Here is a 25,676-nt window from a genome sequence, read left to right as displayed (position 1 = left end):
AGAGCTTATAAAAAGATCCTTCCTCCTTTCCTTCAGCTAAGAAGCTTGCCTCCACCAAGCGGATCGCTTTTCTTATAGCGATCCTCGCTCATTCCGACGGCGTGGGAAGCATCGTCGCCGGATCTTGAAGCCATTTTGACCGTTGGTCCGTTGTTTTTCGCTTCACCTCGCGGCCGCTTCACACGCGCATCGATCCTCCTTGCCGCGTTCGCGCATATTTTATGCCGAACATTTGCTTAACTTCATTAGCCTGGTGCGCTGGTGTTGTGGTGGGTTCACGCACTCTCCCTGGTGTTGCGCCCTTCTCAGCTGGGGTGTTAATCTTACGAAATTGATGCTGCCGGCCGCCAATCTTTTAAGGTGCCCTTTTTTTTAGCTGCCGCCACACTGGACAGGAAGTGATGCTGATTACGCCTGGAGCAGCATCCATCGCGTCTACCTTATCGTATCCCCCTGTTGTCAATTCCCCCCCACGAAAAGATTTGGGCCATTCACATGTGGACGTAGAAAATTGTCCCACGAACAACTGTTCCGCTCGCACCGGGCACGACGGTTCGCGTCTTAAACCGCGCTTTCGGTCGGCACTAAAATGTCACCGATTCCCTCCAGCACCGGAATCGCCCGCCAACGATTGTGGCGGTACCTCGCCATTAAAATATGTTTGGGGCGTTTGGCAGTGTGCGATTCGCCTCCGCCATCAAAAGAGTCGGTCTTCCCGGCGACGGGATGGGAATCAACGAAAATCACACAAACGACGCGCACGATGGATTGCAATCTCCCAAGGCGTCCGTCCAAAATGGGCTTTTTTTGGGGCGGATGCGGGAGTGAGATATGTTGAAGGTGTTCCTCTGGTGCCATTTTCCCGCCCGTCGAATATGCTCGGACGCTAGCGATCATCGCCATACCTCAAAAAATCTATGCTCAAGCTCCATTGTCTGTCTGATTCCATCAACTTTTGTCGGATGCAGAAGAAACACAGCGAGCCACGGCGAAGCAAGGGCGGATTGATAAATTGTTATCGTTTCCGGAGGATGTGAGCATGTCGCGCCTGGCCGTGTCCGTCTCTAGCGTCGTGCCATGCGTGCCCAGTATGGTTAGGTATCGGGGACATTGGGCAATAAAGAAACGAAAATCATACGGTTAAAATAGTCAAAACGTCACCATAATGAGTTCGATGTGATGCTGCGCCGACAGCACGTTAAATAATGGAGCATCCATCGTGAACTGTGGCAAAAGCGTTAGATGTGGACCGTCATCGTGCATCATTTCGCTGGCGGAGGGCTCACGTTCGCTTGATACACTTTAAACATTACTTTTTATATCACTGATCATTGAACAAGGAAAAATAATTCATATAAATTCCTAGAGACTCTAAAGATCACCCAAGGCAACATAACTAACATAATTTGATAAATAGCGAATGACGATCTTCTTTCGGGGCTTCTTGACAAAAGATTGGTTTTTTTTCAAAAACAACTAAGCCCAAAAAATAAAACCGCGGAACCGGAAATGGAATCGTCGCTACTTTCTTATTCCCACATGTGGTGGCAATGGTCAAGACTTGTTTTTTGATGACTTCGGGAACGATGAATATCTCCAGAAGGGGTCGTGAAACATACCCACAACATTTGGCTTGCTTTTTTTTTCTATTTCGTTAAATTCGCACCAGATGTTTTGACTTGTGCTAAAGTGAAGATTGTTAGTCACAAGGTTAGTTAGTTAGTTGCTTATTGTACTTCGCTTAGAACATGTGTTGGAAGGTTCTTGAAATCGTTAAAACCGTCCGATGTCCTTGCTATTATCTACTTCTGTGAAAAAGGATTGTGCTCTTCACATCGCATTGACACCAACAAACCAAAAGCATGTACTACAGACTGCACATTATGAATAGAACATGCCGAATATCTTACACGCCCGAACACGGCAAAATGGCCGTTAAACACGAGGCCGTCCAAATAAACGTGTTACGAGTGACACATATTTTATGCGCATACATCATTGCGTAGATCTTTCCTGCAGCTTTTTTTCTCGTTCTGCTTTACTACGTCTCCGGCGGGTGCGTTATCTCGCGATATAATTCCCAATTTCCCCGGCCACCGTCAAATGGATGGAAATCCGTTTGATGACTGAACAACAACCGCAAAAAGACCCACAAAAGAGGTACACCGTCCATCCGTCTCCCTCGTGCAAATGGTATGCAAAACACTCGCAACTAGTGCGCCTAAGCATGATCGCCCTCGTAATACGCCCAGCTACTCAACGCTTTGGTCCTGACGGGCACATGGGTGTTGCTTCTGTAAGTGAGCGATTACATCACATTCAAATAGCTTCACCACGTCGTGGTCGACCAGAAATCGGAAGGACATTGTGCGCTCTCCCACAACTCCACAAGCTGCACTTCAACTTTGACCAGTGATTCACGTGGCCCATGAAGTCACCCAGGAAGACGGGCTCAGCCGTCGTAACGTTCTGGCTTTTTACAACTCGTTTCGTGCGGTCACTCCCTCAAACAGTGACAAAAAAGCTTCTTTGCTCTGGCATTATTTTCCATTGCGTGCATAAATCCATCCTTAATGTGGAGGGGCTGGAACGAAACGGGGGAAACTGGAAACACAAAACCGGCGTGCGAGCGTGCTGATGTGTGTGTGTGTGTGTGTTACAGACAGAGGAAGAGTGGAGCAGAAGCCTGCAACGAACCACGCCAAGTGCGAATTCAAATTTCTTTCCTTCGAGGATCCCCACCGAAGCACATGTTGAGCTCTAGAGGCGTATGGGTTTATGCTCCGATTAAGGTTGGTCGTTTGTGGCTTTTTTTTTTTTGATTATCTTTCTAGCCAGAACAGTTGTTTTAATTCGGAAGCACCGGTTTTTACCGATACTCAACGCCCAAGATCACAACCATAGTTACACCCCAAATTTGGACAGCTTGATCGACGTTTAAAAATAATCAAACTAAAACTCCCATGCACCTGAAGTGGGTGGTGTAGGATTTCTTGCTGATGGTACAGATTAAGTTGGTCAACGCGGAAACCCTTCCGCCGCGCATACGCCTTACACTTCCAAGTTCCAGCCGATTAATGTTCCATTCATTACTACCCTCAATTGTGGCAAAAACAACTACCATAAGGGCAATTTCTCGCACGATAAGCATTTTAATTGCTACGTGCACCGCGATGATCACAAACGAAAACAAATACATCGGAACTGTTTTACACCATTGAGCAAGAATGGGACTTGAATCAGTGTATTAAAAAGAAGTTGAAGGCGATTCTTCTTGTTTTCGGCTTTTGAACACGCACTCAAAAGTTAGCATACGATTCAAGCTTATGATATGGCTGACCTTAATTTCCGCGTTCTAGCAGGCGAAATCGATCGACTCCATACGATCATTATCTTCGGCACTGGCCGATTAAATCATCCGTTGATTATGCAGTAAAACGCTATCGATCGGCCCAACCAACCGACTCGATGTCTGTGACCCACGGTCGTTCCAGGTCAACCGCAAGAAATCGCCCGCTTGCCGAGGTCACCGGTGAGGTCTTTCGCGAAGAAGGTGTTGCATCCATCCCGTTGTAGTGCTGGGTGCTCCGAGAATTGGGCGAAAGAGGTCTCGGGTGCGACGCAAAGATTGCCATGTCAGCACATGCCGTGCCCCGGAACCTTCCCTGAGAACTTTGGTGCGTCGGCGGTGCAGGAGGACGCGATGTGCACACGCGTTTGCATTGGAAATTAGCATATGAAAATTTATGAGCTACAATCGGGCCTGAACCGAACCTCTATGGGCCGGGCAGTCTTGGGGAGCAAATAAAAAGGAAAGCTGAGCCAATGGAAGTCGACCTTAGCCGGGAAAGGTGCTGCTCAACGAAACAAAAGCAAGCATACGGCAGGCAAACGGGCAAATGCGACTGCGTTGAGCTAATGAACGCCATCGGCCGTAAGCTTCGTTGAAGATTGGACAAGTTTTCTATTCGCAATCATAAACGCGGAACGTTGGAGTCCGACTCGTTACGAACAGCCATATGCACTTTTCAGGCTCTTCTTTACCATATTTTACTTCATTTAAAGTGGAAAAATAATTTCGTAAAACCTTGAGACGAAGTGCTCTATGCAAAACCTCTTTTTTTTCAAAACTTTCATTCCGTCACGTATAAAAACCGTGCCGCACAGTGCTTGGGTAAACGTGCGCAGGACTAGACAGCGGGAGGATCTGGCTTAAGCCTCCTAGGTGAATGTTTTATTCCTATGCAAAGTTTTCAAACTATATCTTGCTGCTAAAAAAATGAGTTGGAAAATGGTATCATAATAAGAAAGGTGATATCCATTTTGAAAAGTTGCAGTTTTTTCTTTACTAAACATGACAGTGAAGCATTTGTTTCGGCTTGCCGAGACAATGTTGAGTCGTCCGCTGTCTGGTGTGGAATATGTGCGTGAGCGTCCTTGGACAATAGGTACGCCAAGTTTGTACCCTGCACCTATCATCACGAGGCATTTTATCGTCTTGTGCTCGAAACTGATTTGACATTGCTTATCTATCTCTCAGAAATGCAATGCAACGAGCTTTAGACCAAGCTCCAAAACGTCTGTACACAAATATTGGTAAATAGAAAACTACTGTTTTACTTGCTGAAAATCATCAGAACGGGCAGTTTCAACCAGAACTTCGTCTGGCTCGTCCCACTCTTTTCGCCTATCCGTTTTCATCAGCTTGCCATTAACTATCAACCGAAGGCAACAATTTCATTCATGAATACGCGCATTGGCTTCGCTTCACAAAACAGAAAAAAGCGGCAAAAACAAACACGCCTGTTTACCGGTAGTTAATGCTGGTGAATCAAGTTTTAGCTGCGTTGCATTTTGTGCCGGGTTGCAGGGTTTAACACCTGAAGTCCGCCCGCTAACGCATCATTACTAAGCATTATATATATAAATTAATATGCAGCTGTGTGTTGTGGTGTCTACGGTTGATGACAAGAGTTGCTTTGCTTCTATAGGAATGGATAAGACCGTTGTTTTAAACCGTTGTTTTTATTCATATTTTATATTAATGCTTCAAATGCCTTCTTTTGAAGTATGAAGAGAACCATTCAGACTGTTTCAATTCATGTACCAAGCGTTGGGCATTTATTCTGTCCTCAGGTTGACTCGAGACACTGTCAAAGGCAGAGTATGAGATATTGGCTGATGCCACTTGGTTTGTTCCGTAATCTCTGAATATGTTCTTTTCTATAAAACACAGGTTATTTAGTTGCCAATTTAACGAGTAAGCTCTGTAAGAGCTGTAATGTACTATTAACAGATAGCTATCACCACTGTAAAGACTTAATACTACCTTGCTGTTCACTTCAAGCAATGCTAATGCTTGTTCAAATATGAACATTTCATTACGCCATGGATCAAATAAACAAGTTATATTGGCGATTCTTGTTGTTCAGTTAGCCCATAACGGTTGCCAATATTTTTGAGTTTTATTTTATCTAGGATCATAGGTAACATCACATCTTATTTATATTTTTAGGATTACGGCTTGACGCCGTATTGTCATAACATCACATCTACTATAAAGTAATATTCTCCTTACTGTGGCTTGCAAGAAGGTATGTGTGTTGAGAGTTGTCAGAACTGATAATGATTACAAAACTCGTACTAACCGTTCGTGTCGACTAAACCCTTTTACCAACGAGGAACAAACAAAAAAGAACGAGAATCCGAGAAGATAATCATTCGCGTCCAATTTCGCTTGGTGGCGTTTGCGTATACGACACGGCTCCTCCTTTCGGACGAGTTTTTTTTAAGCGGGTGATGTTTTTCCCCCCTATTTTGGCACTATACCCAAAAAAGTTTCTTTTCACCAGGAGTCTCACGTGTACCACCCCAGTATGGGAGGGTGTTTGGCTGCCGTTCATATTCATGTTTGAGTTGGTGTTCTGTGGTTGGATTTTTTTTGTCGTGTTCATTTGTGCTTCATTACGTAGGATGTTTTTGGCTCAAATTATCATGCCACAACGATGCGACGCCCGGTTCGTTGCGTGCGGATCCCGAAAACACGCCTACAGTTTGGCTCCTTCACGGTTGGAAGCAATCTTGATGAATCTTCCTTCACCACCCGCCTGACGTCCGCAAACGCAAACACCCGGACCGATCGCGATCTCGCCTCCCTCCGAGCGCGCCGAGCCAAAATTAATAGGAAAGCAAAACATCCAAACGCACCCGGTAACAGTTGTGCAGGGAGCAGATATTCCTTCCAATCGCTTGCTCTACTTCGTAGCTGCGGGTGTGCGGCGTTAAAACAAATATTTAATTCACACCGTCCCTGGGCATGCTTTGAGCTCCTGGCGAGCATACGATGTACGATCAACCTGTTCTCCGATACGATTGACGCTGGTCGATCGGAATTCCCGCCGCGTGCAGTGGAGAAGTCCTGTGGAATGCTGCCACCTGCCAAACGGACGGACCGTGTTGCCCTTCGATCAAATTCGATCACGACACCAGCGTCCCCTTTGTTTTATTTCGTGCGCTACCTCCAGTGTCCGCCAGGCATCGAATTGTCCACTTGCTAACCCGCGATCGCCGGTGGATTAGAAAACCGACCTGTCGTCGTCTTCGTCGTCGTACTGCTCCTTCTATGCTGTGATACATTCTGCTCCACCCCATCGTGGGGCACAAATTAGCGCAATGTCGAAGAAACTGTATCGCGGACCATGTTCCTATGTTTTGTGTGTAACACTTTCCAAAAACCAGCCTCGAACAGTTTTTTTTTGCCTTCCTCACATCAATGTTGTCGCTTTCGTGTACCCTCCAGGTAGGCAATTCCAACCATCGGATCACGCATGTTACGGCCCGAGACCTCCTCGTTTATTCTCGCGTGGAATCTCGCCGTTGACCGACCGAGTACGGGTGGGGGGGAAAAAAATGAAACACAAATCACCCCAAAAAACCTCCCGGTAGACGAATATTAAAATGATAAATTTGACAGATCGAGGCCTTTGGAAAAGTGGGGATCGAAAACGCACACGAGCAGGACGGGGAGATGCCAAAGGGAAAAGAGCCACAGATCGCTCGGTTCGTGCACTAATGGTGCAGGATTATTCGGGTCTCTTACCGTACGAACCACCGAAAAACGCACTACTCCTGTCAAAGCATCGCCCCGCAACTCGTTACACACCAGGTGAGAGATCATTAGCATTGGTAGCACGCTTTTGGGGACGTTCGCAATTCGGCAGCAAATTGTACGGCGTTTAGTCGCCCGAACGAGAAATTTAATTCCCCAAAAGCTGTGATGATTTGCCATGGGTTTGCAATACGCTGTGCATTAGTCTCTGTGGTAAGATTGCCCTCCGGGCCTTTGCTAGTAAGATTATTGTGGTTATATCTAGCATTTCTGAGGTTATGTTGAAGGGAATTGGAATGAAGGGTTTTGCTAGCCGCTTTGCAGGACCTCGCGTACAGGGTATCGGTGAGACGACTGTAGTACAGTCCTTAGCCGCTAACGAAGGCCTCCATTCCACACAATTTCGGAGGCGCTATGATCGTCGGGTCAGCGTTGATCGTTTCGCTCGATCTCATTAGGCGCCCGCAACCAGAAGGCCAGCCGGGACAAAAGATTGATCATTGAATTTGTTTTTGGCGTTCGCGGCTGCTTGTTGAAGTGGTGCTTTGCGGTATTCACCTTTCTGCGTCTGCGTTAAGTGCTTTTGTTTGATTAATAATGATAATGATATACACACGCTTTCACGTTTCTGCTGGCACAGTTTATACCGTCAGGTTCCAGTGGTGCGCTGGGGTTACACGAGGTGCCTTCCGTTTGGAAACCTTTCTTGAGCTTGCTATCGATGCTGGAAACATGTGTGGAGCATTTAATTCTTTACCCACTTCATAAAACGGCACATATAACTTTAGTGACCTTCATTTGTGACGGTTGCTTTCGTGTATCGAATTGCGGTAGTTAGATTGTTTGATTGATAACTTTGAGCCGGCGAGCTTGCTGGCACATTGGACTGGACTAATTAGGAAACTCCCTCGATTTTGTTCGAGTACGACTTCTATAGTTCAATAGTATCGCTCCGGAGAATCTGATTTTTTTTCACCACGAAGAAATTAACCACCGATACAGAATTTTGCACTGAAACAACTTCTGCGCCTGCATCCGAAACAGCGGGAAATCTTGCGATATCCAAATTACACAACGAACGAACAACAAAACCTTCGCACAAAACTTTATACGATCAAAGCCCCAGCCACAATATCCTTCCATCTTCCAGATGCAAGTAAAGCAGCCAAACACCCGCGGTGAGCCTAAGTAACTCACCACCGGCCCAACGGCGAGAGATTGTGGGCAGATAAGCGTCCAAGATTTGTAGTCCCCAAGCCCAAGTCGGCTGTACCGGTGCCGGTTCGATATCGGTTTGGATATGAGTGTGTATGGTTCTACCTGTAACGCTGTCCCCACCGTGGAAGGAACTTTAAATTTATTTATGTTTTCCATCTCGGTTTCATCTGGAGCAGTTCTTCAAAAGTGGTCTTGGTGGCTGTACGGCGAAACAGAGCAGTAAGTTCATATGCTGCCGTAACCCAAAATTGGAGGACAGTTCCCATGGACGACAGGGAAGTCTCGTCCCCGAGCGCCGAGCTTCCAATCTTGCGGGAGGACTCGTTTCGTTGCTCCAATGAAGAAGTTATGCTGCTTGCCGCTTATCCGAAGCTATAAAATGTATCTGCTGCCCGAACCCTAGCCACCGCCGTCCACGGCGACCACACCGGGGGATCTCGGGCCGGAAAATAGGCTCTCCTCTTTCACCCCGGGGTTGCTCAATTCTGTCGCTTGACGTATCCATGCCTCATTTCGGAGTTGCTTGTGGTTGTTTTATTTGTTTCCTTCATCTGGTGTGCTTGTTCGGTGAGACACTGGGGTTAAAATTTAATTTCTTGATTATTTGCTCCGTTTCTTTGCCTCATTTCGCTGCCGCACAGTGGACACAGGAAGCGAAGGAGGCTCGTGCAGTGGCTGTTTGGCCCGGTCGGACGGAAAAAAAATATCCCGAGCTGAACGTCAGATGATATGAGAACTTTTTTATGATACATTTTTCGCCTTCTAATTCGGAGCTGTTGGAGGAGTGAACGAATTTAGGGGACAAGCTTTAAATAGGCACGGGTAGGGATGCTGTGCGCCGGTAAAGTTGCCCCAACCGCCGGGTCCGATTCTTATCTTGATCGTTACAAAAGCGGTATAATATACGATCCACTCCGATGGGCCGTTTTCGATTGGGAATGTACGCGGACGAAATTTAATGTCATTTCCGCTCGCCAACCGATGGAGCTGAAACCTTCTATTAGCGCCATCATTTCGATCAACGCCGATCGTATCGATTTAGTGGTGGTGGACGCGTCACAGTTACCGAGAGCATCGAGAGATTGTTGACGATCTCCTTTAACGGGAGGGGGATTGCTATTTGGTCTGTTATTTTGTTTTAATTTTACGATCCCCTCGAGGGTTTGTATGTGATGTGATGTCTTAATTCAATTAATTGAAGAAAGTGTCGAAACGCGTCTTAGCGGCGCCTTCCGCTGCTGTAGCGTGGGGAACGAGCCCAGGAAACGTTATCCTCATCCGAAATGGCTGACACTGCCCAGATACATGCGGATTACGCGATTCTGCGTGCCGACGCAGGAATGTACCGAAAGCGCATGGGAAAGTGCAATACAATCTCAGCATCGCCATTGGATTAACGCGTGGATACGCAAATTGGAGCCACAACGAGTGATCTGCGATATTGAGCAATATGAGAAGGAGCTGCGAACGAAAGGCTCAGATAAAGCGAGCATGAGTTAATTTAATTGTGTCCCGTGTGCCACCCGGTGAGAATCGCTTTCTTTACCAGTTGACGAAGGTTAAACTGCATCGTTAAACAATTAAAAACATGCACATTCGACCAAAGGTGTTTTCGTGTGTGTGTATGTGTGTGTGTGTTTTTTTACATGCTTTTTGTTGAACTTTTGGCAAAGTTGTGTTTTGGACGCTGGTTTGCCACTTTTCTCACGCAGACCGATTGCCGCCTCGTTGCTTTGTCCGAGTCTTTGACTGAGATGAGGGAGGAAAAATTAGTGGCTCACATAAGATGACACTAAAAACAGGTTCACGTTGGAGTATGTAAACTTTAACAAACTTTACTTGCAAAACATCCACCGACTCTAGTGAGGTAGCATCTCAAGGATAGCAAGAAAGAAAACACATTAAAAGCAACAAACCACCCTCTTCGAGAAAAGCTAGCCGCCGCATCATGAGCCACGTTCAAGTTTCCCACGTCGTGTTGTAAGACTTGCCCAAAAGCCCATTCGTCCAAAATCTACTCCTAAAGATAAACATACGAGCTGTGCTACTCTCTTGGTCTTTCAGTGGTGGAATCATTTTATCAGTTACACCATACGATGGTGAGAAAGAGAACGTGTTGATTCTTTCCTGTTCCTGTTGATGCTCCCGTTGACCAGAACTGACGTAAGATGCAGGAACTCTGCACAAACTCTACGATGTTGCACATGGCAGTAAAAGCAAACAAATAAAGCAAGCGAAAAAGGTGGCAAAAGCGCCCTCTCGTAAAGCAGTTTTACGGTTTCGATGCTTGACAGTGGGTTCCGAAGTTTTGTTGCGAAAAGAAAAATCTCACCTCCAGGGCGAACCTTTTTTGCCTGAGAGGGAGCTCAGAGGGACCGTCTGGAAGATTTGCTGATGGATGATGGGGCTTTGAAAGGTTGTCTCACGATGTGAAGACACACATCTATAACCTGTAACTACATTCCCTTTTCGTTCGTAGGGGCACTTGAGGACGGCATAGAAAAGCCGACTAGCGACTCTTGGTCAAAATTTGGGGCTTGAATATCGGATAACATAATCCGTGTTATTAATAAACCATCTCTTGCAAATATCATATCAAATATTATAATATAAGTTAATAGTATAATATTAATTATAAAACTTTCCATTAATTATAACTATTTTTCTCTTTTTTTCAGGTATGTTTCAACATTTACGAAAACCAAAATATTCACTGATATAAACATCTTATTGAATGTACAAATGGTAAGAACTCTACTAATAGTAATGTAGACTGTATGGAAGGTACTACCCCAGACACTGCGTCACACTGTAGACAAAATTCCACTTTTGAAAAATGAAGGCTAGAAAACCGATAGACGAACAACCCTCAGATATCAGTGAACTTCAAAACCGCGATATCATGAACGTGAGCGACAGCACTCTGCCAGCGACGAATGACTAATTCAATCATAATAATTCGGAGCTGCGCGGAAATATCATAGCCCATCATCTTATCTGTTAATTGATATTAATATGATCTCGGCGCGGAAAATCTCAGCCATCACTGAGTACAGGGGCCGGCTCCAGATTTCAATTGACATGTTCACTAGCGTCGCTGCGGTTGAGGTACCCAGCATGCGTAACCGGTGAAGGGAAAACGCTGCGGCACAAATGGTGGCGATGAACGCGCAATGTTTAAGGGCTTCCACAAGCAGTGCGGGCGTTGTCGGGTAAAGTTGCCACCATCAATTGAGTTCTCTATTGCTATCAATTAACCTTCCTTCTTGTTCCTCTCCCAGGCATCCTCTGTGTGTGTGTTTTACTGAGAGAAGACTTATGTCCTGAGCATAGTGCATACGCAAGCAGTGATGTTTACTCCCCCAACGTCAATATCAGCGCCAATTCCAAGCATCGTTCAGTTAACAAACCTGCTTCCCACTTTGCTTTCACCCTGCTTTTGCCTTTGGACATCGACTGCCTGGCATGCAGGCGACAATACGCGGCATATTATCCCATCTGCTCAAATGGGAGCCATTGTGGCCGGAGTCGGCGGATGGGAATCCGTGTTCAAGCAATTCCGACTCCAGGCAGTCCCTGTGGTGTTCTCACAACGATGTTTATAATGTGTCACTCCTCTCTGCATCCCCGTCTCATTCTGAACCTCAAAAGTGGGGGTGTGTGTGTGTGTGTGTTTGTATGTGATTTAAAAATAAGCACAAAGCTTACGACATAAACGATCGTAAAGGGTGGCGCTCCATCCCGACCTCTGCTTCGAGCAACTTCAAGACATTTGTGCAACATTTCAAGTGACGTCTTGGACAGTACGCTACACCCGCTACGCTTGATGGACCCCCTCAGCCCCCCCACTACAGACCTCGGGCTGTTTGGAGTGGTCAAGAGGTGTCGGATGTAAATTGGTACTAACACTTATGGGTTTTGTTTTGGAGCGCTGATCACGACTCATGCTCAATTAGCTCGTAAAATGTGACTTTAATGTTTTGATTTACATCCGTTGCCGTATCCATGGCCCATTCAGCGACGGTTGGTTTGATACTGACAAATCATATTTTTAAGAATAATTTACAGCATTTGGAGATAACTATATCAAATTAAATCTATCAAATGCATCCTGGGGCTGCAAATTTATTTTGACAGCTTTGTGCCACTTCGCTATATCAGTACTTTGTGTACAAAGGTACAGATAATCAATTAAAAATAGCAAACGCCACCAGCGGTAACTGACACTGGAGCGTCAATCGCAGAATTCCTCTCATGCCTTTTCGAACCACCCCAAGGCAATAGGACAGTCGCGACCGTAACTCGATCGCCTCCAACAACGAAACCGAGTTCCCACGTCTCTGTGCGCTCGAGCCGACCAGCTGAGGCTCTTGGGACGTACATAAATATTTATACACTACACGCAAGTAAACATTACAAACGCTCCGCATGCTGGACCACTACTTAACGAATTGATTCTTTGAAGCTCCAGCACCGCGTTCACTTTGTTTCGGAATACGTGGAGGTGGCGAAATACTGATCCATTCCGAGATCTTCGATCGAAATCTCAAGAGGCTGCTGAGGCAGGTTGTGGAATGTGAAGAACGAAGCAAACCTTTTGGTATCTTCTTCGTTTATCGTTGAGCTTTTCGGTGCCCCGACGATGGTCAGATCGTTTTGGGATGCTGGTCTGCCATGGGAAGCGTTTTGCTCCCCCGCACAATTTGGACCGTAAATTTCCTGCCGAAGGTTCGAAACATTCCCCAGTGCACAAGTATTTCAAACGAAAACATTCTCCGAATTGACTTTAATGTCTGAAGAGGTAAGCTTGTAGCTAACGGTAGCCTGGGATGGATGAATGGTTGCGGATGCTCTATCATTGTGGATGCTCACTGATAAAATGGAGAACGGGCTCTTGCGCATCCCTAAAGACCCTTCGCGGAAACTCAACAATTGACAGTTGCGCCAAATATTTCAGTGTTTCGTAAAGGATTAACCGACGACGGAAAGGGTTTAAGCATTACTTCCAGTTTTTGTTTTGCTTTTTTTTGTAGCATGGAATCGCGCAACACAAAACCACAAACGAGATTTCCTTTGTTTATTCTTCCTTTTTTTAACGACTCGTTTCCTCTACGATATTTTCTCATGCTCATTGCCTAGAAAACCACCCTCGCCGGTACTGAACTTGAACCAGACGTGCAGCAGGTAGGGTTTGGGTTTTTACCGACCGTTGTCATTCCGAGCCGCGGTCGGTCGGACGCGGGGTCTCTTTGGGGGTCTCGACGCTGTGATTCCACTCCAGACAACCCTCCCCCAATTCTGGCGAACCGTGGCAGGAGAAGTTGTGGGGGATCTTATATCCCGCATCACATTCTCAGCCGTACCTGTGTTCAAGGTTCCTTAACTCGACCGGGAGCCAGTACCGAGAAGAAGGTCGTAATGTTTCGAGATCCCACCCGCATCAGAAGCCCTACCGACGCCTGCGGAGGAAGATCGACGAGCAGTTTCATATTACCCTTTCAGTCTGGGGCCGCTTAACATTTTCCCTATCGCTTTCTCACTTGTGCGCTGCTGTGATCGTCTGGCGGGGACCAATAACCACAGCGGGCAGCAGATCTACCAGAGCGTCCAAGCTCGGGGAAGTGAACGACAAGTCAGCCGGACAGAAGTGGAATTTCATACACTTGAACATCTCATAACAACAGCAACAGCATAAGAATCATCATCATCGTCATCATCGTCGTCGTAGTCGTCTTCCTCAAAAGCAGCAGCAGCCAAAGACCTCTTCGACAATCCCAGCCAGCATAGTTTCGTCCACCAACGACACCTTCCGCCCGATCACGCGTCCAACGTATCGAACGCTGTGTACGCTGGCTACAACTGCTGAATGTAAGCGGACGAGCGTCTCGTGAGACGATTCATTTGAAACGAATTCAAATGAATATTAATTCTGATTTTCCCAAATTGGAGGAGGATTTCATTAGGTCCGATTCTTTTGGATCGTTTTCGGATCGTTTTGTCCTATCGCGCTCTCTTTGTCCTACCCTCTTCATCGTTTTGGCTCGGTTCGCTCCGCACCTTGCCGTTCGGTTTCCATAAGATCCGTAACACCGCTATCGGTGGCGGTTGGTGCTGCTTTTGTTTTGTTTTCTCCCTTTTATTCTTTCACCATTGCGTTTTGTGTGGTTCCTTCTGAATCAGCCAAACATTCGTTTAAGTCGCGAATGTGGTGAATATGTGAGTGGTCGCCGCCTCCTCCTAGCTCCGGTAGCATCCATTCCTTCTCTTGCACGCGGTTCTATTCACGAAACCGATCTCTCCCACAACTTGTACTAACTGTTTCTGTTCTTCTTCGAAGGAATTTACGATGTTGCTGCGTTCTCGGAAAAGGGCCGCATGGTATAAAGCTCGCAGAAATGTTAGCCCTTTGAATTGCAAATTTCAAGGCTTAACTTTAATCACGAAACTTTGAATTTATAAGACTTCTTCGAAATTCCAATCTCCAGAGCTATGGTCTTAAAGGAGCATCAAGTTATCACTTCTTCCAAGGGGGTTTGACGTTTAATCAGGTAATTTAATCGTTTTATCTGATTGATATTTTTAAGCCCCTTTAACAATCCTGCGTACACGAAAAAGATAACAAACGAAGAATTACTTTCACTGGTGAGTTAGGCAACAAATCCAAAACACTCATAAAGACATTCATCTCTTTATTGATTCTATACAAAACCATCAAACAGTATGACAACTAAATGAAGGCATCAAAGTTTGTATGTAGGATTCCATCATGCTAACGCCACCTCAAGGCCAAATATTGCGATAAAAATCGTACTTTTTATGTGTCTACGTTTACCCTTGGAAACCTTCGCACATCAGGACAATCACTCCCCGTGGTCTTTTGCGTGGTTTAGGTGTGGTGATAGGCAGTGTTGAAATGATTTAAATTTTACCACAATTTATGCAACGCACCGGTCACTATCAGCGCCCAACGGTGGTGGCCTCTAATACAAATGGCATCGATATGGCTGCTAGCCCGTAAAGATAAACCTAAACATTTTAAGGTGCGACAAAACCCTACCGGGCACACTGTCAATGGCCATGCACATGTATCTTGTTGTGCCGGTTTTTTCGTATCGCGTGCCAAACGTATCCTACTAAATGCTTCCTCGAGGGCGTGTGATTTGCTTTAGCGTGCTTTAAGCCCGTTACATCAATTTTCCCTGCGGTGGGATGTAGCTGCGTTATTTATTTTCTGCTGTTTAAGGCATAGCTAGTGATGACATATATTGCTGCGGAAAATCAAACAGGAATAGGAATAGGCTTTTGAGCATGACAGTTCAAAGTGGTGAAGAAGTTTTGCAAAAAAAACTTTCCATTTAAAGTGTCATGAATGTCAAGTGAAAAATTGATAAAGTCTCAAACACCACATACTTTTCGCGTTCCTCCAGTTAAGGAACTAAAGATCCCACTAAAAGAATAATACCTCAGTTTAGTTCTGGTAGGAGTTGTCGTCATTAACATCATCATCGTCTAATTTAGGTTCACAAAAATCAGATAGACTTGAGATGATATTGCTTGGTGCAGCACGATTTCCAAATTACTTCCTCTAACAGCACTGTCCTCTTGCAGACAGACAGACACAAAATGGATATCCATGGTCGACGAAACAATTAAACCATCTACCAAAGCCAATAACAAAAAACAAATTAATGCATCAGAAAAACAATCAAACGCTCTAGCTTCACGATCCAAGTCACCTTCTTCGGAAGGAAAAAATAAAAGAAACCACCAACCGATCGATCCCACCGACTGCGAGATCTGTTCTTCAAGCGAGTGAAACATGTTTGCCTGACTTCGTAGGTGGCTGAACCGCCTAATTTTCGGACTAATTCTTCCGCCACAGACCAAATGAAGGCGCAGGTATGCACGCGTCATGGCGGTCACGCTTGTGTGAGAATCCGATCGCGATTTCAAGGCTTGTTCACAAATTAATGAGCTGATTGCAATCGTTGCGGCAGTAGTGGGAGGCTTCATATGGAACACCATCAAGCAGTCGCCAAGGTCAAGGTGGTTCGGAAGGTTCGAAACTGAACACTGGTGTTATGCGCCGCAAAATGACACCGGTTAGACTTCCATGGCACTGGTGTCAGAAGCCTTCCCAATTTCTGATGATTGTTTTGATTTGTTTAGTCGACGGCACATGTAAAACAATGTTCCTCCGGGCACTTTTGAAGCCTGTAGCACCGTGAACAGAGCACAACGAGATGGATAAATTAATGCATTTTAAAGATTGATGATGGTCGCGTTTAATGCAGCGGAGGCACCGAAAAACGCTTAAAAATTGTTCTGCTCACATCGTGGTGCAATTAATTAATCGGTGGTTTACAAACGATACGCGCATCGTTAAGGGTGATGACCGGGCGGAAACTCTACAGCATCAATGAATCATCGAAGATAAAGCAACGTACGTCGAAAAATCGATTTTTCAACATGTTTCAAGGCGTTGTTTTTTTTCCGCCGGCCAAGATGGAGAAAGGGTGGCCCCGGAAGGTGAACCTTAAAAGACATTCTGTTTTTACAACATTATCAAAAATGGAAAGTAAAATGAGCCAGTTTTGTGTGTTTCCAGCTCAACACCAGTGCCGGTGATGCTTTTTTTTACATGCGTTAATATCGAGCTTCGGTTCTTCGGTTAGCCACCGGCACTCTCATCTTCGCTTATCGATTGTTTAAACGATCGAAAAGCCATCCATTAAGCAGCAAACGGCAGCCGTTACTAAGCTCAGCAAGCGCTACCAACTCTCATTGGACGCGCGCCGCTTTCAAACGTAATGAGACGAACGCTCTGACGTCAAGTAAGAAAGCGAAAAAGCACCCCCGAAAAATCGGACGAACAACATGCACCAAACATGCTTGTCCTGCCAAAGCAACAACGAGGGCCCGTTACAAATGGTCGTGGACTCGTGGTGAAGAGGGTCAGCCGATGGCGGAAAGAGGAGCGCGGGACACCGTCTAAACGTTTTGCCGGCAACATTCAAGCATAAGCTCAATTAATTAGGCGAACGCGAAAAGCCGCCAAACTACCTCGGCGAAGGCATCTTTGCTGCTAAAAAGGGTGAGGAACAAACTATGAACAACATTCGAGCAAAGGAGGCCAAGGGATTCTGATCTTTCCTTGGCGGTGTTTCTCGGTTCTCCGTCCGCCGCTCCGGCCGGTTCAGGAGATAGAGCGGGTGAACAGAGCAGTGAGACGCGAATATATAAAATTAATTGTTTTCAGTTTAATTATTTTGGGTTCGCTTCTTTTCCTGTGATCCATCGTTGGTCGGCTGTACAGAAACCAAAACTAAAAAAACGGGCAGCAAACGACGGCACTGTCGCGCAAATAGCAACCCCCGACACGAGGAGGACACTCCCTTTTCCCTTGTGCAAAAAACAAAAACGCAGCATCAGTGTGGGAGAAGATGTTGATGCACCGTTGTCCCACAGCACGGAGAGCTCGCCATCTCCAACGCCGAGGATCGTATATGAAGAAATTCTTTGTTGGGTGCGTGGTAGAACAACCTTTGCAGGGTGGTTGCTGGGGAATTGAGGTGCAGGAGTTGATGAGATTTCGCACAAATCGACAAAGAATGTGACCGATCTTGGGTTGTGTCTCCCATCCTTCCTGCCCCCCCCTTTTCCCTTCCGTTCCACCACGATGTCATTAAAGTAGACACAGATACATACGGTGCGCGGGATATCAAATCGATGAGAAGCTGCAGTTGGCCACCTCGGCGCGACGAGAGTGGGTGTGACGATGACGATGTTGACGGTGAGGTCTTTCGGGCGAGAGACATATTTCGTTATGTTGTTTGGCTTGTTGTTGCGTTTTGTTTCCACTCACACCCGCTGCTGTGCACTGACCCACTGCTGCACATTTCGAGTCATGTGTGTGTGTGTGTGTGTTCCGTTGGGCGTTTTTTGCTGGCTTGTTCCCTTCGTGCCATTTTGCTCCTTTTTAGTAAAGCCATTTCTGTCCCGATTGTTTGTTTGACCAAAGTACCGAAATGCCGAAACGTTTCGATGAGATGGACCGGTGTTGAATGATTTCGTTGCCCCGCTCCCGCTAAAGCTTTACATTTTTGTGGTCCGGCTTCTTCCTGCGTTTCGATCTTCGCGATTCGGCCAGCAGACAAGTGCAACTTCGGCTCCTTGAAGTTCGGTCGTATTGGTGTTTGTGTTTTCCTCTTTTGAAATTTATTATCATCGCTTTAGAGGCACCCTCAAGACTACAGTGGGACAGAGAATGCTGCGAAAGCCAGTTGGAGGATATACCCACCGAGGACTACAAATCAAAACGGCAGATAAAATCGAAATGTTTAATGATGCGCACGGATGGATGCGAGACTCCGGTGGAAGCTTCGGCTGCACTGGGCAACGTGAGAAACGCACCAGAGTAATTGGCGCATACTCTGCCGAGCCGAGTTTCGGGAAAAGCTTTTGATGCCGCGCAGGATTACTCATCTGTTGGACGTGTGTTCTTTAGCGATGAAACTACAGGATTATGGCACACGATTTTATAGAGCGTCGGTGCACTCTGCCACCTGACCACCTTCAACGTTCAACGGTTCGGAAGATCAGCATCTGCAAAGGGTAAAGTAAAAGCCAGTCTCGTCAGCATTCAAAATGTAAGTGTCGAGTGTGTCATGTGGCAATGCGTCCACCGGACGGGCTCATACACGTGCAAGCGCCTCGTATGTGCTTTCGGGAGGCTACGGATTTACGGGCTTGGCCCGTGTCAATTCCTCCCCGATTATCCCGATAATCCTTAAGTGATGAAGTTTCGGACGCATCGCCGAACGCCGGTTTCTTGCCGCTCCCTCAACAGTGTCTTGTTGGTGTTGCGTCGATCGTTTCCTCCGCATATACCACCGCAACCAGGAAGCAACCGGTAAACGCTGATCGTGGACCATCTCAAACTATTATCATCTTCGCCGAGCACTTCGCCGTGCATTGATTGTGCTCCAACGTGCCGACCAAATGTTTTGCCCCCTCGGTGAAGTTAACGCAAAGGGAAAGGTACGCCGAAAGTGGGTAAAACTTTCAAATCAATTTTCGCTTACCCAACCGGCAACAAACAAACGAAACGCGTTATCGCGTAAATCGCGTGCGTTTGAGCGTTTCTGCTTCTTCTCCATCTTCTGCCACAGCCGCTTTGAAGAACTTGAAATCGAAGGCCTCACGGTGAAGTGTTCCAGCGAAAGATCGGCTCCCTTAACGGCGGCAATTAATCAGTGCAACGAAATCTCTTTACTCTTTTAGAGGAAGGTTTTTTTTTTGTGTGTTTCGTTTGCTTCACAGAAAGAAGGAAATTGCACGGTCGAAGTTCGAGCCCTCACGGGTGCTGATCGATATCGGGCGTTTTTTTTGTTGTTGTTGTTGTGGTAAACAGAAAGGCAAGACAGAGACACAACGATAGGAAAGTGGAAAACGATCGAGACGAAAAACAACCTGACTTATCATGCAGCAAGAAGAGGTGTTTGACCCAGGTGGGTTGTTGCGTAACGTAGGCAAAGGAAAATAAAACAAATTACCGAAAAATAGCGCAATAGTAACAACAAAGCCTTACGCTAAAGGAAAAGAATAATTGAATCGCGGTGTGTCGATTTTTCCGCAGGATCATTCTGCAAGGATATAAACTTTGCTGTCCTTGATTGATCGATCCCGTGATCTCGCTTATGTGAGGTTGGTTTCAAATTTCACATGCTGTGTTTGAATGTTGTCGCACTCCACACAAGTGCATCTGAGCAAAACGCATCGCTCTGCTTGCATGCGAATAATAGTGTCGCCACTAACGTGAAGATATTTTACTTTCGGCTTCAGTTGATTGATGAGAGTCATTCAAAATTAATTGGCCTGATTTTACCAACGGTACGATGGGAAGAATCTTTGGCAAATTGAAACGAATGGCAACAATGCTTCTTCAGGTGATTATCCATATAAATGGCTGTTGTCTGCCCTGGACACGCTGAGATGGTGGGATCTTTAAAACTCTTGGTACTTTAAACCCGCCTGGTGCTTACAGTTTTTACGAAGATGCTTAATTATCCTTCCCACCGTTAAACATTTGCGTACTTTTGCGGAAAACACGTGGGACGTGTCTTTTGCCATGCGATCGTGCTGCCTCCATTAAGCCGCGTGTGAGACTTCGTACCGATAATGTACCGCTGTAAAATGGAAGCGACCCTTCTATGTAGCATCACTCATTTTCGTCCACGTTCGGGTCCCAATTAATTAAGCAAAAAACTGTCGGAAGCTGTTGCAGCCGTTTGAGTGCATGGCTTTCATGATCGGAAGCAACCGAAAGGTGTAACAGGCATAGAGAAAACAACAAAACCTAAACCCAGCGTCAAGTGTTTCTCTCGGTTTTTTTTAACTCGGCAACTGTCCCACACCAGCTTTCAAACCCTGCGTGAGAAAAGCCTTCGAGCGATCGGTAGCGTTCCAGCGATCCAAATTCAAATTGACAGGAAATGTGGCCGCCCGCAGGAAAGCGGGAGCGGGCTGAGATACGACGATGCAGGATCCGTGGAGCAGTGTGGTGCGGTCTCCCGCAGCGGAAGCATTACTTCCCATGGAAAAGAGTTGGCAGTGGAGAGCGGTTTACTCCACCTTGTACCCTTCGGTGAGGGGAGCCTCATCGAAGCTTCGTTAATTAAACGGAAATGAAGTTATAGTCGTTTTTTGTTTTTGTTTTGTTTCTTAAATTTCTTGATTCGTTTCTGTTGCTCTTTTGAGCTTATCAAACGAAGGGGCAAACGACATCGGAAATCAATAAAAGACCAAAGACACACTCAAACAGAATGGACAGCCGTCGGGACGCATAATAATGCATGCCCGGCGCGGTTCGTTTGGTTTCCACCCGCCGATCACGATGTATCCAATCCGGTGGACCAGACACGGGGGCCTTTTTAAGATCGAATCGATCGCAATCTTTTATCGCTACGCTGGTGAAACGCACTGCGACGAGCAGCGAGCAAGGCGTCGCACCGTTTGGTGGAGCCTAATTAATTCACGACGCTAATTTCAGCCTCCAGCTCGCCGGTTGCGATCTGCGATCTGCGACGACGGTGCGCCTCATCGGTGCGGCCTCATCTTCCACCCAATTTGAGCCTGATTTTCCCATCGGCAGCGAGCCCTACACCTGCCCGCCAGTGACTTGAGCATTCTCCTTCAGCTTCTTCGTCTGCTGATCCTAATCGCGCTGGGAGTAAATAAAACGTTACGATTGTTCCCTCGCATTGTAGTTTGGCTCCTTCTCTCTGGGTCCAATATTTTGATCCGAACGGATAGATTTTGAATGAAGTCTAGTGAGCTGCGTCGTATCGGCGCCCTTCGATTATTAATGAGCTGAGCCGTCGTCAGGTGAGCCTCGGGGCTCGTAAATATGTTACAATTGAATTATTTACTGGCCTAAAGTAGTTTTTTTTTGTATATGATGCTGTCAATGTTTCGATGACCACCAGTCAAAACTTGCCAGACTTGTTCCTGCATGTTATTGCTACTAGTTCAGGAACATGAGTTCTATCAAAGTGTTTAATATATTTGACATATTGGCAACACTAAAACTGTTCTTGTTTTCAATGTTATGTTTGTTATGATTTTTTCCCCAAAACCTATACAATCAATAAGCCGTAACCCTTAAACCTCATGTACTTCCGTACGATCGTAATAACTGATAACATTCATATCATTTCAATATAGTCAACACTTGAGCAGCGGTAGTTTAGGCCCGTTTATCGATGCTTTAGTTCGGTGGAAATCAAACCCAATATGTCATTATCTGTCAGCACCTCCTGTCAAGCGTATCCTCCAATCCTCACCGCTTCATTCAATTGCGTGAAACGTAGAGAGAAAAAAAACGAATAAACCGGTCAACCGACCTATTGTTGCAGCCTGCGAAAGCTGCGCCCAGCCAGCACCATTCGCGGATAACACGTATTTCACGATGACTACGGTGCAAAGGGGGTGTCAACAATGTTGCCGAGCAGCAGCCCTTGAATCAGATGCCATCGTTCAAGGTGCGTTTATACGGCACGCAGCGGGACCGTAACTGCAATCAGTCCATTTCACCGCGATCGCCACTCAGATATCTTTAGCATCCGCTGCCTCGAGCGATATCGCAACACCAACACGGGAAGTTGGAGCCGGTTATCTGGCGCGGGCCAGAAACTGGCTGGCTGGCTTTCATCGCCAAGTGCGCCACAGGTTAACCACTGCGTAACTTTCCACCTTTGGTAGAGAAGGAAAATGTGACTAATTGATTTGTACATTCGTTCGAATGTACTCTTCGAGAGCCGCATCATTGTGTACCACATCATCGACAGTTGACAAAGAAGTAAGCTCAAACTCAATCAGCAGGCAAGGGATGTACACGCTTTCAACTTAATCTTTATAATGCCGTATGATGTCTAGGGCATTTGGCTTTAAAGAACGATCAAAGTCGAAGTTGCCGAATCGATTGCGGATGTGGTTCGAACTGGAAATCGGGTAATTAAATGAGTCATAGTAGAATTTCGCCTCAAGGCAAAAGAGATTTTTGATCCAAAGTCTGTGAAGAAACATTGAGTCAGACTCCACATATTGTAAATTTTGTTTTGTTTAAAGAAGGTTCCATTTTGAGTGACTCATAGCCATGAGATAACTGAGACCTTGAACACCCGCATGTTTAGGCTATGCTCATAGACAATCCAGCATATGTTTTTTACTTAACAAAAATGAGTGAGCATCATAAATGAGAATGGCAAACAAAACGAGGATTTGTTTTTCTCAAAGCAAACCAACTTTGAGTATATCTGCAACAAAGCAAAAACAGCCAACGTGCCACGGACACCACGCAATGTTCTAACCCTCGCTGCAAACGAAGACAGCGCTCGAACGTCGCCAACCTAGCCTTGTTACCTTGACGTCTTTTGGGAAGACGAAGGCAACGCTTTTTCTGCTGTGCTTCGTTTCCCAGCGAAAACGAAAAGAACGCTTCAGCACAGACTGTTGCTGCAGACTCTTCCCCCATGGCTTCGGTAACTGCGGACTGCGTATAGTTGCAAGATCCGTTACCAAGAATGCACTTGTCTACCCATGAAGGCAACCGACCGAAAGGCGTGTGCAAGGAACGGCCGCATCAGATAGAAGACTCATGGTGCACACGTTGTTTGCCGCGGGAAAACAGAAGCCCTTTCCGTTGGCCGCAAGGCTGCTGCCGCTGTGGTCCTGCAGAGGTTTAGCCATCGATTCGTGTCGACTCGTCGGACGTGTGTGGCTTGTCCCCGGGAGAGTGTGGGTGCAGTTGATGGCAGTTATGTGTGTGATCATTTTTCTCCACTGCTTTGCCAACGTAAGACCGTCAGAGGGCCTGCTCCACCTGCAAGGAAGAGCCGATAAACAGGTTTATTAGCTGCTCTTGAGAGCCTCCGTCGTCTTCGTCGTCGCCGCCGAAACACGCTGCGAATGCTGGCATTTCAACGTCGAATGCTTGTTGCAAGTGGTTCGCTCTGCGCAGATCGTGCCCGATTTGCTAGTTTCCTCACCCCACTACTCTTCTTCCCATCGGCCCGTCCCACCTGTACTATACTATCTGTCTCAATCGAACACCATCGAACGGGTAGCGATTAGTTGGCAGGCTGGAAATTAATATTAAATTGTGTGTAGACGTGCCCAACGCCGACCAAGATCGTCTTCTGCACGATCGCGTGTATTGCTGCCGGGAGTTTCTACAGGGCGCAGCAGATGGCGCACGCACATCCGCTTTCCAGCAGACTCCCGTATTGAGAAATGGAGAGGAAAAAAAAAATTCATTGAAAATCGAACCCTGGAGGCAAGCTCAGTTACGACTGCATTACGACAGCACCATACTTCCTTTCACCTGTCGTCAGCCTTCCCGCGTTTGCTGGACGCCGGGGTTTTCAGGGAACATTTTATATTCCAAATCGGTATGGTAATTGTCCACCATGCAAGCGATTTGTCAACGATGGCTGGGGTTCTTGTTGGACTGATGTTGTGGTGGCACACCTTCCACCGCTCGGGAAGCCTCTCCACCGAACCAGCTCGTGATCAGGTGTGTCGTCTGCGATCGTCAACGGATAATGAACCTTTTCGGGATTATTGCCATTATTCTGTGCGGCAGGTTGATTGAGACATACAAAGTATTCCCATTAGTAGGTGATTACGAATGAATTCTTATTGTAGAAATTAGAACTCTATTAACGATATTTTTATCTATGTTGTAATGCTCCATCTTTATCTCCTTTGCAGGTGCGTACCAGTGGATATCCGAGGATCGTTGGAATTGCCTTTCTACCTAGATCGACTCCATAATCCGTAAGATGTTGAGCTACACACTTTGCTTTAACGCAACAGTCGGTCATTGCCGAACCTCATGTTTATTCCAAGCTTGCAGGTTCAATGAGTTCCATGCCAAAAGACTCATATTTTGACAGAGTTTACGAGTTTCACTTTTGTCACTTGCATCCAGCATACGCCAAGTGCATCAATACTGGCGGAGATGGCTTGGCGGAGTAGGCGTAAGAGTGTAACATTAGTATCCTCAAGAGATCTTGCCTCATTTGCCCTTACTTCGGTCCACCTTCAAGCGCGAAACGGGAATGAAACGAGTAAATTGAATTGAATGACATTATTAGGCATCAGCGCAGCACTCTATAAGGCGACATGTCTCCCATCTTTCCCCAAGTGTAATATTTGAAATGGATAGGTTGGCGTACGTACGTGTTCTTCCCGGGGAGAACACATAGGGAGCAAACGGTGCAAAGCATTCACGATTTCTCCCCGCCCAAAGGCTCTTCTTCAATCCTCGAACTGGATGTGATGCTGGAGAGTGCATTTGGGCGTTTGTCGGTGTGTCTGATGCTCTGAACCAGTTTCTCACTGCATCGCATTACTTTATCGCAAATCCCGCACAGCCGGCCAGCCGGCCAGTCAGCTCTTCGGCACGCCTTCACTGACGACGACTGCAAACTGCGCCCTGCTTCGGTCGGTTTTGAAAAGCCAGCGCTAATTTAACGGATGTTGACAGTTGAAATCAGATTAATTTATTGATGCCCCTCGGGGCCCTCGGGGTGCGCGTAATCGCTCTTTCGGCTGTCGCCTGTCATCGGTGTTGGTGACCATTTTTTTTTACACTAAACTGCCGCCTCGTACACCTCACGTTGCTTGCCCTGCCCTTCAGGCAGGAATACCAATACGAAACGAATGGCGTAATCGAAGGTGATACGCCAAAACGGCGCAGTTTTGCATTTCCGTTGGAAGGCTTACACGGCGAGGACAAAAGTGGGAAAGATTTGCACTGGCCAGTGCCACACAATCGGCACAGGTT

General features: G+C 46.4%; 1 protein-coding gene across 1 annotated transcript in view; it reads left to right on the top strand.

The window, feature by feature from the left end:
- The window catches only part of LOC118509086 (zinc finger protein 8), an 80,157-nt gene that overhangs the window by 1,898 nt on the left and 52,583 nt on the right, over positions 1 to 25,676 (top strand). The gene's annotated exons all lie outside the window — the stretch shown is intronic.

Source organism: Anopheles stephensi, chromosome 3, assembly GCF_013141755.1.
Source record: "Anopheles stephensi strain Indian chromosome 3, UCI_ANSTEP_V1.0, whole genome shotgun sequence".
Lineage (NCBI taxonomy): Eukaryota > Metazoa > Arthropoda > Insecta > Diptera > Culicidae > Anopheles > Anopheles stephensi.
Note: the sequence above shows the minus strand (reverse complement) of the source record. Positions and strands in the feature narration are given on the sequence as shown.